The sequence below is a fragment of the Triticum dicoccoides genome, chromosome 7B (assembly GCF_002162155.2).
Source record: "Triticum dicoccoides isolate Atlit2015 ecotype Zavitan chromosome 7B, WEW_v2.0, whole genome shotgun sequence".
NCBI classification, from domain to species: Eukaryota; Viridiplantae; Streptophyta; class Magnoliopsida; order Poales; family Poaceae; genus Triticum; species Triticum dicoccoides.
The window spans coordinates 630,221,917-630,235,652 of NC_041393.1; the positions used below are offsets into that span (position 1 = coordinate 630,221,917).

A 13,736-nucleotide genomic window follows, 5' to 3' on the forward strand; every position below is an offset into this window, starting at 1 on the left:
CTGCACAGTAGGGTGCGGCGTCCGGCTGTCGGGCACCACACCAAAGGGTCAGCAGAGTAAATTTTTTTCGTGACCAGGTCAGTTTGTGATTTGATTTCTGCCTGAGGTCAGATATGTGATTTCTGCCTCCCGTTCCCTCTCCCCTCCCATCCACCCACTCCCCTGCCGCCCCCCCCCCCGCACCATGGCCATCGACGGTGAGGAGCCCGAGTCCCCACGCCTCCCCGCCCTCAAGTGGCTCTCCCGCCACGGCCACATCGGGCCTTCCGGATCCGCGCGCGTTGTAGAGCTGGATCCGCGCCTCCTCGCGTAGCCGCCGTCTCCCCGATCTAGATCGACGCCACCAGCCTCTCATCCTCGTCTGCCGAGCGCCGCCACCACCCTCGCCTTCTTCCGCGACTACCTCCCCCCGCTGCCGCATCCGCCAAGCCCGTCCCCTTCCTCCCCTCGGTCCAGATCCTCCTCCTCTCATGATTCCCTCTATCCCAACACCGACGCCGTCGCCTCTCCCGCATGCCGGTCATCCACCACTGCTGCACCCACCCTCTCCCCTTCTCAATCTCGATCCAGTCAGGCGCGTGCAGATCCGAGGAGATTTGGGCTCCTGAGGTAAGTAAAAAGCTGAATCCATCCCTCTGCTTTTCTCCACTCACCAGCGTCCGTTCGTTCGTTCATCGAGTCCACGTTTCTGATCGCTGTGTGTGTGCACGCTTGCAGGTGAATGATTTCATCTTGATTTCCGACAGCGCCTACACCCGGGAGCAGATTCTGAAGATGGAGAAGGCCATCTTGATCGCCGGCCTCCCTCGCCCGGGAAGATGACCGAGAACCACCGCTTCTGGGGTGCGTATCCTCCTCCCGAATCCCCCAATTTCGCCCCTGATCTGCTCGCGCGGTCCAATTCCGGTGCCCCCGTGCTGCTGTGGTTACCCTGTCTTGATCTGGATGGAGCATTGTGCTTTCCTGCTTGTTGTTCCTAGGTCTGGGTTTGGTTCGTCTGAACAATAGTCTCATGGATATCTGGTTGGATGGTATTAGTTTCTCCTGTACCTTCAGTAGTCATAACCTTCCATGTGATGTGTTATCAGCTTCGATATATATTCTGATGTGACCTGCATTTCTTCTGAAGATGAGCATGCTTTGGTAATTGGTTTAGTTTAGCGCTGCCAATGCATGGTTTCTGTTCTGTGTGAAGAAATATCCCCATTGTGTTTGCCGTAATATTGTGTGGTGCATATTTCTCTGGGGCGCTTCAGGAAGCAACAGATATTTGTGTTTGCTAATTTCCCATATATTTGTTTGCTGATGCATTAGTTGTGCAGCTGCTTGTGTCCAGTGTCAGTGGCAATTCGAGCACTGTAATCCACTAAAAAAATGTGGTAAATTTTACAGAGATAGTATTTGCCCTTTCCTTCATGTGGTAATTTTGTAAGTATGAAGAAACTTGTTAGTTTTGTCATGATATCCTTCCATTTTTTTTCTTCTTGAAGCATTATTATCCGAAGATTGTATTCTAATTTATTATACGGCTGCTTGATTGGCATGCATTAATTGTGTGTCTGTGTCTATTGGCGATTTCATGTAATTTATAGATAAATAATTTACACCGTACAAAACAAAAAAGGGTGTGACTGTTCTGCTCTAAAATGTTTTCCCTGTTTGCTTTTTTCCATTGGATACCATGTTGGTCTGCTAGTCTGAAACAAACAGAAATTGAGTTGCATGTCCAACACAACCGCAGAAAGAAACACTAGCAGCACTACTGCCTATGCTTGATTTCTGCAGTAAACATGTTATCTGAAATTCTGTAATGATGTTAACTGATGTGAGTTTGTGCACTTGATGTTTTATACTTGGAAGACAAATGACAACCACGACGGCTGCGGCACCAGCAGCGCAATGGAGATGGAGGCCAGCCGCGTCGGTTGGATCCCATCCCGTCCACCCCCCTTTCTCAGCGGGGCGTGGCACTCCAGGGACCTCGTGGCTGCGGTGGCCCTTGAAGATGGCGAGGTAGGAGACGCCTGATCTGCAGCGTCTGCGGTGGCCCTTGGACCTAGACGCCCAAGGTACGCCCTCCTCCTTCCTTCCCCATCCTGCAAGTCCGTACTTTGCAGCATCCTCTCATGCGCTGCTGCTTGCTTTGCTTCTTTACTAACTAGTAAGATGCCCGTGCTGCGCCACGGAATTACAAGAGATCTCGTGGAACATTGTTTACTCAAGGGTCAGCAGTCTAATGAACAACAAAAGACGTACCAAGATCTTGATCAATGTGATGTTATATCATTGGTAGATACACACTGAGCAAAATCAAACACATGGTTTCCAACTAATAACCCCCTTGTCGAAGCCAAACATTTTCTTCCACATTTTCAACTTGTAGAAGACTTGTCACAGTTTTCTCATTGCTCTCCCATATTGAGGGGACACAGAAAATGTGGCAAATAGAAAATCTATCCATAAACATTTGGCAATTGCACCAGACAACTTCGATTTTATTGACATGAGTGAACAATGTACAAAACACCGGAAAGGCAAAGGAGAAACACACAGAATGCCCGAGGACCACCAAGCTAGATTACTATTACTGAATGATGTGTCGTGCGCCGGTATTCTTCCAACATTGGCTTCGTCAATGGCAAGCTAACAACTCTAATTTGTGAAAAATGTGGCGATTGCGCTCACGCCAAATCTCCCAAATCACTGGCACGGCCATCGATCTTCAATAGATATTATCATGTACAGCCTTAGAGCAACTACTGCAACGGAATTGTTGCTTTCCTTTGAACAGCTCTAGAAAACAAAACAAGCTATTATATTACCTTTTATCCAAGGATTCAGCTCACTTTGTGCTAGTATATTAGGCAAACCAGACTTAAATGTGAAGGTAAATGGCAGCAATTAATATATCCAAATGACAAACATATCATATAGCCTGAGCACACACTTATGGTTCCAGAACAAAGAAAAAAGATTGAAGTACAAGTGTTTGACTGAATACCTAAGCTCTTGCTTCATCCATGTTTCCACCTAAAAGAACATCAGACAACCAGTACTTCATCTTCTCACCTAAAAGCACATCGGACAATCAAGACATCATATATATAGTCTCCTGTAGTATATTTAGACAGGCAAAACAAGGAGCATGTAGAGGTCGGTAGTATAATTAGGCAAAGGAAAAAAACAATGGACAACAGTTGCAGAACATTGTACAGAGCAAAGAAACCAAATGTCAAGTAAAAAATGATTTTGAAACATATGTATATAGAAGGGATGAGTTCACATGTACGGACATACATAAATATCAGTACTGGACTACTTGTAACTTCTTACATCAACCAGGTTTCTGCACAAAAAAAAATGTCGATAACAGACAGCATGGAAACAAATATCCAGGGTGCAGCCTGAAAAATTGGACTGGAGCTACCAAGCAAAGGAGAGGTGCTGATGACAAAACGACCTGTTGTAGGCATCATATGTTTTATCTGAACAGAAAGAGTAACAAAGACAACTACTAAAAAAACAATTCAAAGACACATATGGATTTTATAGGCACACAGTTTCGACTTATGATTTATCTTTCGAGCTTTCTCCTTGCTCCAAGCACTTAACGGATGTGAGCATACCACTAAATGAGTTGCGACTCAGATATGAAATTCCACATGATAAATTTCATCATCATCTGGTAAGCAATACGGATAAAACAAATGATATGCATAGGTTTGGTAGCCAAAAAGTACAAACCCAAACAGAATCAAATTTTCACAGCATTTCACAAGAGCCTATCATAACAAGCAGGACCCATATTACGATTCGTAACTTGCAGCCGGTGGTGGGAAAACAAAATACATTCACAGCAAAAATGTCCAGAATGATGAAGTATGAAGCATGCTGCACTTATAACTCTAAGAGTTTTATTCAACGCTTGTGATTCCTTTTAATACTTAAAGTTTCATTTCTCAAGAAGTGGTGACTTGGGCACAGAAGACAGTTCTCCATATTACCACTAACGCTTTATCTCTGCATTTGCACAAGTAAGGATTGCCTGACAGAAATGAAACAAGAGCTGTTGAGAGACAGTCAGATAGATGAGATTTTAATCTTTGTCAGACCACCATACCTTGGTCCTTGACGCCAAACGAGAAGGGCAGCGAATCTTACCTCCTCACACTCTGATTGATCTCAATATGTGAGAGTGTGACCAGTGTATGGCTTCTTGGGCCTAGTTCGGGCAGTATGAGTCCCATCTGCATACCCACCTGGTTTATATTGGGCTACAAGTGTGGTTTCTGGACGGTTCCAAAAAGGCGCAGACTTGGTGGCAGCAAATTTTGAATTCGGGAGGCGCCAAGGGCTGGGCGGGATAAGTTTTGGCAAGGGAAGGCCGTAGCACCTCCACATCAACCATCACACCAGAACAGGGGGTGGAGCGCGTCGGCCGGGAAGGGGAAATAGCAGTAGGTGGCGTCATGGCCTCAGAGTTGAGCAGGTCGCAGGCGGCGGCATACTTCTAGAAGTAGCCGTCGGGAGGGACGGGAATGAGGAGGGGAATGTGGTGGTGGTGGGCGGGCGGTGGGCCTGCTGTAGAAGGAAAGAGAGGAGATAGGAGAGATGTTGGGGCATCAACGACGTCGGTGGTGTACTTGCGCAGGTAGCCGAAGGAGACGGGTAAAAGGGGAAAAAACAGATGGCGAGGAGAGGGGGGGTTGTGGAGATAGTGAGCGATGGAACCCTGCTGCAGTTGAGGACGAAGCAGGAGAAGCGCTGGTGGCAGAATGACATCGGCGGCGTGCTTGCCGATGCCTGCGTCGGAGGAGATTGTGAAGGCAACGGAGAAGACGGCGAAGAGGAGGAGATTGTGGTTTCTGTGGTGGGTGGGGTTGAGGGGAGGCGTCAGATGCGCTGGGGGTGGCCGGCACCGGTGGCCACCGCGCCAGATCGGCTCCACCGCCGCCGGCCGGCGGTGCGCGCCCCTTTTCTCTGGAGATTGGGTGGATGAGCCGACAGAGAGATTGGGCAGAATATAGAAGGCCTTATCTGTAAATGTCTACGAAGTTTGGGCGTCTTTTGCAAAATTGTCACAGATTGTCTCTTGTACGTTGGATACAGATCGGACGTCCGTAAACGCAAGTTGGCAGGCACACCATCACCACCAACTCAATCTTTTATAGGAGTAGAGATTTCCTTGGGTTGCAGATCACGCTTGCAGCCTGTTGTGCGCCTGGCCGTGGCAAGTGGAAGGAGGCAGAGGCAGGGGTAGATACCACGGGATGGACGAGGAGCTGGAGTCGTCCTCGCTGCCGGTGCTGCACAAGATGAGGTGCGTGAAGGAGCGAGGTTTGCTCTGCCTGCCATCTTGCCACCCCATCTTTTTGTTTGCGCATACAAGTGTGATGTGACTCATGCCTTCCTCAACTTTGTAGCGTCTAGGATCATGCCAAACTGCTCCAGCCAAGATCTGGTTCAAAACAATATTGTGCTCATAAAAGTCCAAAGAAACAAGCCTGACAACAGAGAACCCACTCTCTCTGCATTATTTTCCAAATTCGTTTTCTATTCATATTTATCCAGCGCTAGATGTAGCCATGTATCTATATCTGCTCTTCTCTGTTTTGGATTGTTATTATACCTGCATATATCATCAGCTTACGGATACAGAATGTACTCTTATAGTTTATAAATCCAGTTTGTACTGATAAACTTGCACAGGCTTTGCCTTTTACTTATACTGTTAATTTTTATAAATCTAGTTTATAGTGCTTACCTCTTTGTCACATTGGGTTTGGCAGCAGTTACTAATCTCTAGCATTTACCTCTTGTTGCAGACCAGGAAATGAAAAATCGCTCGACAAACGGCCGCTTCCAGTCAGTTGGATCTGATCTTATACCCGCACACGAGAGCTACCGGAGCAGCAACAGATTAACAAGGACCCAAGCTAGACTCTCAAGTTCTTCGGTGAGCTGGCTCCATCTCCTACCCCTAGCTCCCTCTTTTCTGCTCCTATAGCATGCTTTGTTGGACTCATGCTCTGCTCCTACACAAGCTGGACTCATGCTTTGTTATACACTAGCAGCAGTACCTCATGTACATGTAATTGGCCTCCCAGGGTGTTGTTCTTGTAAATTCTTCCATGTCTTGCTCTTTTGCTGGTGCTACTACACATGTCAGATTGTTAGCTATACTTGTTTCCATCTCAAATTACTTGTCTTCTTAAACATATGCCTAATGCTTGGTGCATGTAGGATGTGCTCTGTGTGGACATCTATGCATTTGTTAAGATTTTTGTAGCACATGCTATGGCCTCAAAGATTGTTTATTTTATTTTCGTTCATACATGAGCACCGTTTTTTATTGCCGTCTCATTGATTTGATCATTAATATGTGGTTGGATGTGATGTTTTGCAGGCTGGATGTGATGATTTGATCATTGTACTTGTTGAGCGTTTTATCTGTAGAGTGCTATATTGTGATTGGTGTAATATTGTATGGTTATATTGTGATTGGTGGAATGTAATAAACTTGATTGGTATATTGGTGATTTGGTTGTTATTTGAATATATTTAAAATGTGTTCTCTGATTGGTATATCATTGAGTTACAAGTTGTGAAAAATTAAAACATGATGTTTGGGACCTAGTGCCTAGATCAATGTGCATCCAGTTGACTACAATAGTTTGAAAATTGAATGTAACAAAAAAAAAAGAAAACCCGAAAATAAAAAATATATAGAATGTAAAAAGGCTGCACCTCAGAAAGCAAAAAAGGCCGAACCAATGGCCCAAGCCCATGTAGCTAGTAAAAAATAGCAGGAAAAAAATACATTAAAAAGGCCGAAGTATTGGGCTCGGCCCATGTAAAACGCTGAATCGGACCGGGCTGATTCTTGCGCCACATCAGATTGCCACGCTGGATGCCTACGTGGCCTGAGGAGGTTGCTAGTGACCAAAACGCCACAGTGGACATATTTTGGTCATAAACGTCTACTACCATTCCAGAAGAAAGGTCGCTATAGTCAGTTTACGACCGCCAGCTTTTGACCTTCTATTTTTGGTCACAAAAATGTCGCAAATGAAAAATCATGACCTTTCAGTGACCAATAGTGATGGTCATAAGTTGACATATTTCTTGTAGTGGATGGAGGTCTTGCACAAATAAGAATGCCATCACAAGTAGATATAAAGAGGGAATGCAAATAAAACGGGGTAGTTAATTCATACGCTCAAGCGTAATAAGAACATAAAACGATTAAACATTGATGTGAGTAAAATTGAGGTGTTGTTAGAAATACGACATGCAAAATAAGCGATGAAGAACAAATCTACTCAGAGGGACACACTTTTTTAACATGGAAAACCCCTCAATTGCGAAGGAAAAAGGACACGGGCGCTGGCCAGCGAAACTAACTTCACTATATTGGAAGAGGTTACAAATGCTGGGGATTTACAACTGATTAAGTTATCCAGTGCGGTAACTTAGAAAGGATATATATAGTAGTGGTGACCTAATTCGATATTGATCCATACTTCTCCACTCCTACCAAAGTTTTTCGGCGACGGGCCTCCGCTCAGCTCTGGCAAAAGTGAGTATTCATACTAATACTAGTAGAGTGCTCGTGCATTGCCATGGGCCTGAAAAATGAGAACACTCTGTTGTTGATATTATTTATCAGTATTCGATATTGGGTAATTTCATAGCATTGCATTACTATGCCTTCCTATTCATTGCAGGTTGGTTGTTACTGATTGCATATCAAATTTCACATGTATAGAAAAGATAGCCAATAACAAAATAATAATAATTAAAATCCACTTCACTTGTGATGTAGTTCGATAAAATATGTAATTCGATAACATATACTATAGATGTAATGTACAAAATGAAGAAAGTGGTACACAAATATAACTATTTATTGTGCATTACAAATGATAGGTGGCACATCGATGCCGCTTTATGCTTAAGTCCAATCATCTCATGAAACATGTCTATTGTTATTATCAGTTAATTAAAGACAACACATGTAGGATTTTGTTCCCTTATTCCAAGATTCTACAGCCAGACACTTGATTGCATTTTGCAATTCTCTCGTAAACTATTACACATGAAATTAGCCACTAAAAACCATACGAGTTACTACACATACCTCCTACCATTTAGGAACCATGGAAACACAAAATATTTCAACACTTCCCCATCTACTATTCATAGCTTGCACAAGCCCCACCTACTTTTCTTAGCTCAAAAAGACTGAGGCCCCTCCAGCTATGCCCAACTTCTAGGATATCTCTTCTTTGAAGGCCATGAAATCAGTCATCCGATAAGATTGTTTGTGATCGTAAATGGCATTTATAATTACTTGACATTAAATATACAATATCTAAAAAGTAAAGTTTATAAATGCAATACTTTAAAAGAACCATTGCTCCTCGTATCCATAGAGCTGGAATACATAAATACACGAGGCATGTAACTCTAACATTAGATAGCCCCGTGTAAATTGCATACATATAACACTTGTAATTTTCTCTTGATTTTTTTGTAGTAGGCTTTTAACCTAGTGTTTTCCTAAAAAAAGATACTTATGTAAATAAAGCACTGCTCAAGATAGCATTGTGAGTTGGTTCGTGCAAAGATCATGCCAACTTTCACAAGTATATGGACAACAACCACTCCAGCTAGTAGATTCTCAAAGGAGAAAAAATACTATTCTACACATATAGCAAACCTATGTCATTTTTTAGTATAACTTAAGGCTTTATATTCCTCTTTGGCATATATTTTGTTCAATCTGTATACATGCAAGATAATATTGCATCAAACCAGAACTTGTATCATTATTAGCAGCAAGTGTTTTTTTCATACAAATTTAAATAAGTCGAACTCTCAGCATGAAATTATGTCTTGGGTCTCGCTTATGCTCACAAGAAAAAGAAGAACATCATGTTCTTCTGAAAAACAACATGTGAAGTTTATGGATATACGATATTTCTCATTGCAATTAAATGTCATTAAATTTATTGATGCATCAAAACCATGCGTAAGTGCAAAAGAAAACGAATCCGAGTTGACAGGAATAGGGAAGGATCAAATGAAAGAATGAATGGATCGCACATATACTGTTTATAAGTTCTTCTCTGGTTGGAAATAAACCCAATATGTGTTGCTGCAGCATCCTTCTCGTCGGCTCCGAGGAAACCCATTTGGGCATTTCCTCTGATGTCGCCCTCAACATCTTCTATAACATGTCCGCTTCCACCACTGACATCTTCTCCGCCAGCTCAGTCACGAAGTGTTGTCCACTATGTTTTATTCCTCACGTATCCCACATACTACTATTCAACGATGCATCTCAATGAAATATAGGAACGGATCTCTAGTACAACAATATCTACACACTTTTTCTAGAGTGACTTATATGCTTGCTACAACTATCTTCTACACACCTTCCTTGTAGCAGAATCGGCTGCGGTCTCAGGTTCCTTCTCCCACTAACAACCCATGTCACAATTTTATTGTAGATATTCTGAATAGTTGTCGTGGTCCGCCTCTGATACTCGTTCCTGAGAAGAGGCTACCCCTTTGAACACGCATTGTTATACGCCTGTCTCTGTTCAATCTTAAATCATCATTAAAAAAGATGACATGAGATAAAAATATCCAACGAAACCAATATGCTATGAGAAACTAAAAGTTCATTCGTATCATATTTAAACTTGATTCAACATTACTAAGACACGAAAATTATAAATTCAAAACCACACGACGGGCCTTGTATGCAAGCAACAAACATAAGAAAAAGATATAACGCTGACTTGAACAGGCGTTTAGAAAAACTGCAATAAATTTACTCCACGAGGATGGCCTAGATTTGGAAGTGTGCCATGATGTGTGCAAAACATAGACCTCGCTACCAAAGATGTGTCGTTGCAGTCTATCTGCATGCACACTATGACAACAGTCCTTTTATGCCAACCGTGGGATTGCGCAGGGATCCCCAGCAGTCATACACATCGTCCGAGCAGCTAGAGTGGATGTGCTTCTGTCATAGCTCGAAATTAATAGAGTTTGCTCTTTGCCGTACGTATATGGGTGGGTATGGGGGGGGGGGTACCTTCTTGTCATCATTGACAGAAGATGACCCCCCAAACCCTCTACATTGTTGCTAGGTCAACACAAACATACTAAACATAATTGTTGGTATGAATAGTGATGAACGATTTAGTGAAAGCCATGGTAGGAAAAATTATAAATGTTCACGGCAACATTAGATCATATTTACACGGCCATATGTAATGTAAGACAATCAATTCAGTTCAAATATGCATGCATTATATTAGCGGGAAGAGCAAAAAGATCACTTCCAGTTAAGCGGTTGCTATGATCAGGTCAACAGATTGACAAATTGATTTCTGTTACTCCTCGTTACAGAAGGAAATAAATAGTGGTACATACATTACAGATGATATTCTTTCAAAAAATTAAAAAGCTGTTGTTCTTATTACTAGTATATGGCAACAAAAAAGAACTGGCATTCATCAATGTTTGAGACTGTGCCTGACCACGGTGAGTCTCCCTCCTGATCGCCGAGATTTTTTCTCCGAACCAGTACAAAAAGGCAACGAAACACATATAGTGCCTTCGCATGCATCACTTGCGGAATAGTGCTGTTATACACACAATGGTTTCCAGACGATTTCTGCACGACAGTGCATATCAGTTAGTCCATCCATATCATAAAATGGTACCAAACGGCCAGCACTCCCGTCGTGCAGCTGTCGTGCATGCCTTTGTCGTCTGCAAAGCAGTTTCGCTTGCGGAAGTTACATCAGATCCAAAAGCTGCAATTGTGTCGATACGAGACTACTTCTTTAATCATAGCCGTCATTCCAGCCCTATTCTGAAATGTATGACTCACCATGCATGTATTCAAACGCATTCTAGTAATACTTCAAACAACGAAACTAGTGTAAACAGTTGATCTGGCAGCTGGTTACGCACTAGCAGTGTGCTTTTCGTGGATACGATTTGTCCCGATGCCTCCGAAGCCAATTTAAACAAATTGACAAGTAGCAAAAGAGAACACCAGTCTCATTATTATCGTGGTTGTCAGTCAAGCTAGGCTAGCTCTAGGCTGGGCAATGGAAGTACTCATGTTAGAAGTTAGACTACCATACCGTCTGAGAGTGGAGGGAAGGCAACTAGTGCACATGTTGGCGAGCACGCACTAAATCTAGATGGATCCATGAGCGTAGGGATGTGGACCACACTTCTCTTCTTGAAATTAAGAAGTGAATGCAAGTTGAAATACAAAATAAAAAAAATACTCCTACGTAAGTACAGTGGGTCCAGCAGAAGATCAATGTGTATAAATTAACAACCTCGTCCCTTCTCTCATGTCTCATCCTCTTCTTTGTTTAAAGCTTCACTCGATGAGTCTCCCTCTCATGATTGTTCGGCCAAATACAAAAGGACATCCATACACAACGCCTTGGAATGCATATCACTGGTTGAAATTGATCGAAAGTTGATGCTGGGTAGACACGAGACTGGGAGTGCGGCTAATCTGCACCCGGGCTCATCTGCACCCACGCTTAGAAAAAAATTCAAAAAAAATACTAGAAAAATTTAAAAAATTCCAAATGTTTTTGTGGTGGTAGATAATTTGACGCGTGAGGTGCGCCCCAAAATTCATCTCATTTGAGCATCTGAGCAGCTCTCGGCAAAAAAGACAAAATCAGGGTCTGTAAAAATGTTCACTGTTCACGCACTGTTTTGATCCGATTTGTCTTTTTTTGCCGAGAGCTGCTCAGATGTCCAAATGAGATAAATTTTGGGGCGCACCTCACGCGTCAAATTATCTACCACCACAAAAAAATTTGGAATTTTTTGAATTTTTCTAGTATTGTTTTTTAATTTTTTGCTGAGAGGGAGCAAATGAGCCCGGGCACCGTTTTGAGTTTTCGCGAGACTGGCTCTTCTTTTATCATTGCTAGCACTCCATCACTGCTTGCAAATCCAAAACATGACATGCACGTATATATTCGACTTCATCCTATAGTAGCAGTACAGACTCCGAAGCTAGTCTGAACACCGGTTTCAAAGTGGGTCACCAGGTAGTAGACGAAAGAGAACATACATATAGAAACCCTCAAGCTGAAACTAGAAAATATTGTGAAATGTGTAGACGAAAGAGACCGTAGAATAGACTGTCGGGTAATCTTCTCTACATCGGGTTCACAAGAACTATTTGCAAACAGAGCGCCAAAGGGACCTAATATTTGATCGGGCCCGCGGAACACCAACCATTCCAATTGCATTTCAGTTAGACTGCAAAGAACAAATAGAAAACCACTTCTGGGGTGATGCCAAAATGATCATTATTGACTATGTAAAATTTGGTGATGGTGTGAGATTTGATGCCATTTGGGAACAAATGAGGAATATATTCCGTTTGGAGGGTTTGTTGGGTTCAATCATTTCAGAAATATTTTGGTGCTGATCATGAGGCATAATTCTTTTTGAGTTTTTTGTTAAACTTATTTCAATACATAACCATAAGCATCCTCGAAGTATATTCACTAGTCAAGACACTGCAATGGCCGGAAAGCTGGTAGAGCATTTCTTTTTAGAAAAGGAGGATGACCCCGGCCTCTGCATTTGGAAGATGCATGCAGAAACTTTATTAATCATTCACAAAGTAATACATCAATATGTCTGAAGCCGTCATCTTGTCAAGATCTGTTGCTAGTCCTCTCCATTGATAAAGGGGTGCAGATAGTGTGAGCCGTATACCTAGACTTCTCACCTAGTCTAACATCTAAAGCCGGAGGCCCCAACCAAGCCACATGTCGGTTCTGGGGCACTGACCGGTCTGACGAACTCATAGGTCGTCGTCGCCATCTTCCATCAATCCATCTTCAGAGGAAGTACTGACGTAGTGACCTTGTCAGGCCTGCCGTCGGCGCCCCCACATCGCCAGACAGCGCCTCCTTCGTACACACGTTCTTCATCACACATCCATCGCCGAGACTTTGTTGTGCCTCGCCGCCGACACTCCACGACGTCTATGCGTCACAAGGAACGCCGCTCCACCTCATATGCCATCCACTGGTCCATCGAGTCTACGCACACATCCAAGAATGACGCTCTCAAGAGGGGTAGGACACATGAGCGCAGCCGTCATCCGATCGAATGATCCAGAGTTTCCCCTGAAGATAGCGGATAGGGGACTAGAGCTTGTCCCCGACGAGGCCTTCAAGAACAGGACGACATAGAAAAACGCTGCCATCGCCGACCTTGGCAACGTGCCAAGTGTAGGGTTTTCACCCGGATCCGGTCGAGGACCCTCCATGTAGCATTTTGTGCACGAGACCGCCACCGACAACCGAATCCAGACTGATCAGATCTGACCAGAGACAGGCCCACCATGCCGCCGCCGCAATTTCGAGGTCAGATATGATCTGACCCGCCGACGCCGCCGCGGGCACGTAGCCAGCGTACAACGGGCGCCCCCACAGCGTCACCATCCCAATTAGGACGTCATCACCATGAGCCGCCACCATTGCGTAGCCGATCCGCGCGCCCACCTAACTCCGTTGCCTGGCAAGACAGCCTTGCACCGGCCCACCCAACGCGCGAAGAACAGGGCCCTGCCGCCGGCCACCACAAGGGGCTTTGCGTCGGCGGCCCTGGCCGGTGGGCGGGTGGGGGAAGTTGATGAGGAGGCGAAGGGAAGGAGA

The 13,736-nt window shown here is 43.9% G+C and overlaps 1 long non-coding RNA gene across 1 annotated transcript; it reads left to right on the forward strand.

The window, feature by feature from the left end:
* The first annotated feature begins 177 nt into the window (after positions 1–177).
* On the forward strand, positions 178–6,590 carry LOC119341167. The gene is made up of 5 exons (XR_005164942.1): positions 178–609; positions 718–843; positions 1,861–2,069; positions 5,826–5,956; positions 6,407–6,590. It is a non-coding gene; the product is annotated as an uncharacterized LOC119341167 (long non-coding RNA).
* The last annotated feature ends 7,146 nt before the right edge of the window (positions 6,591–13,736 follow it).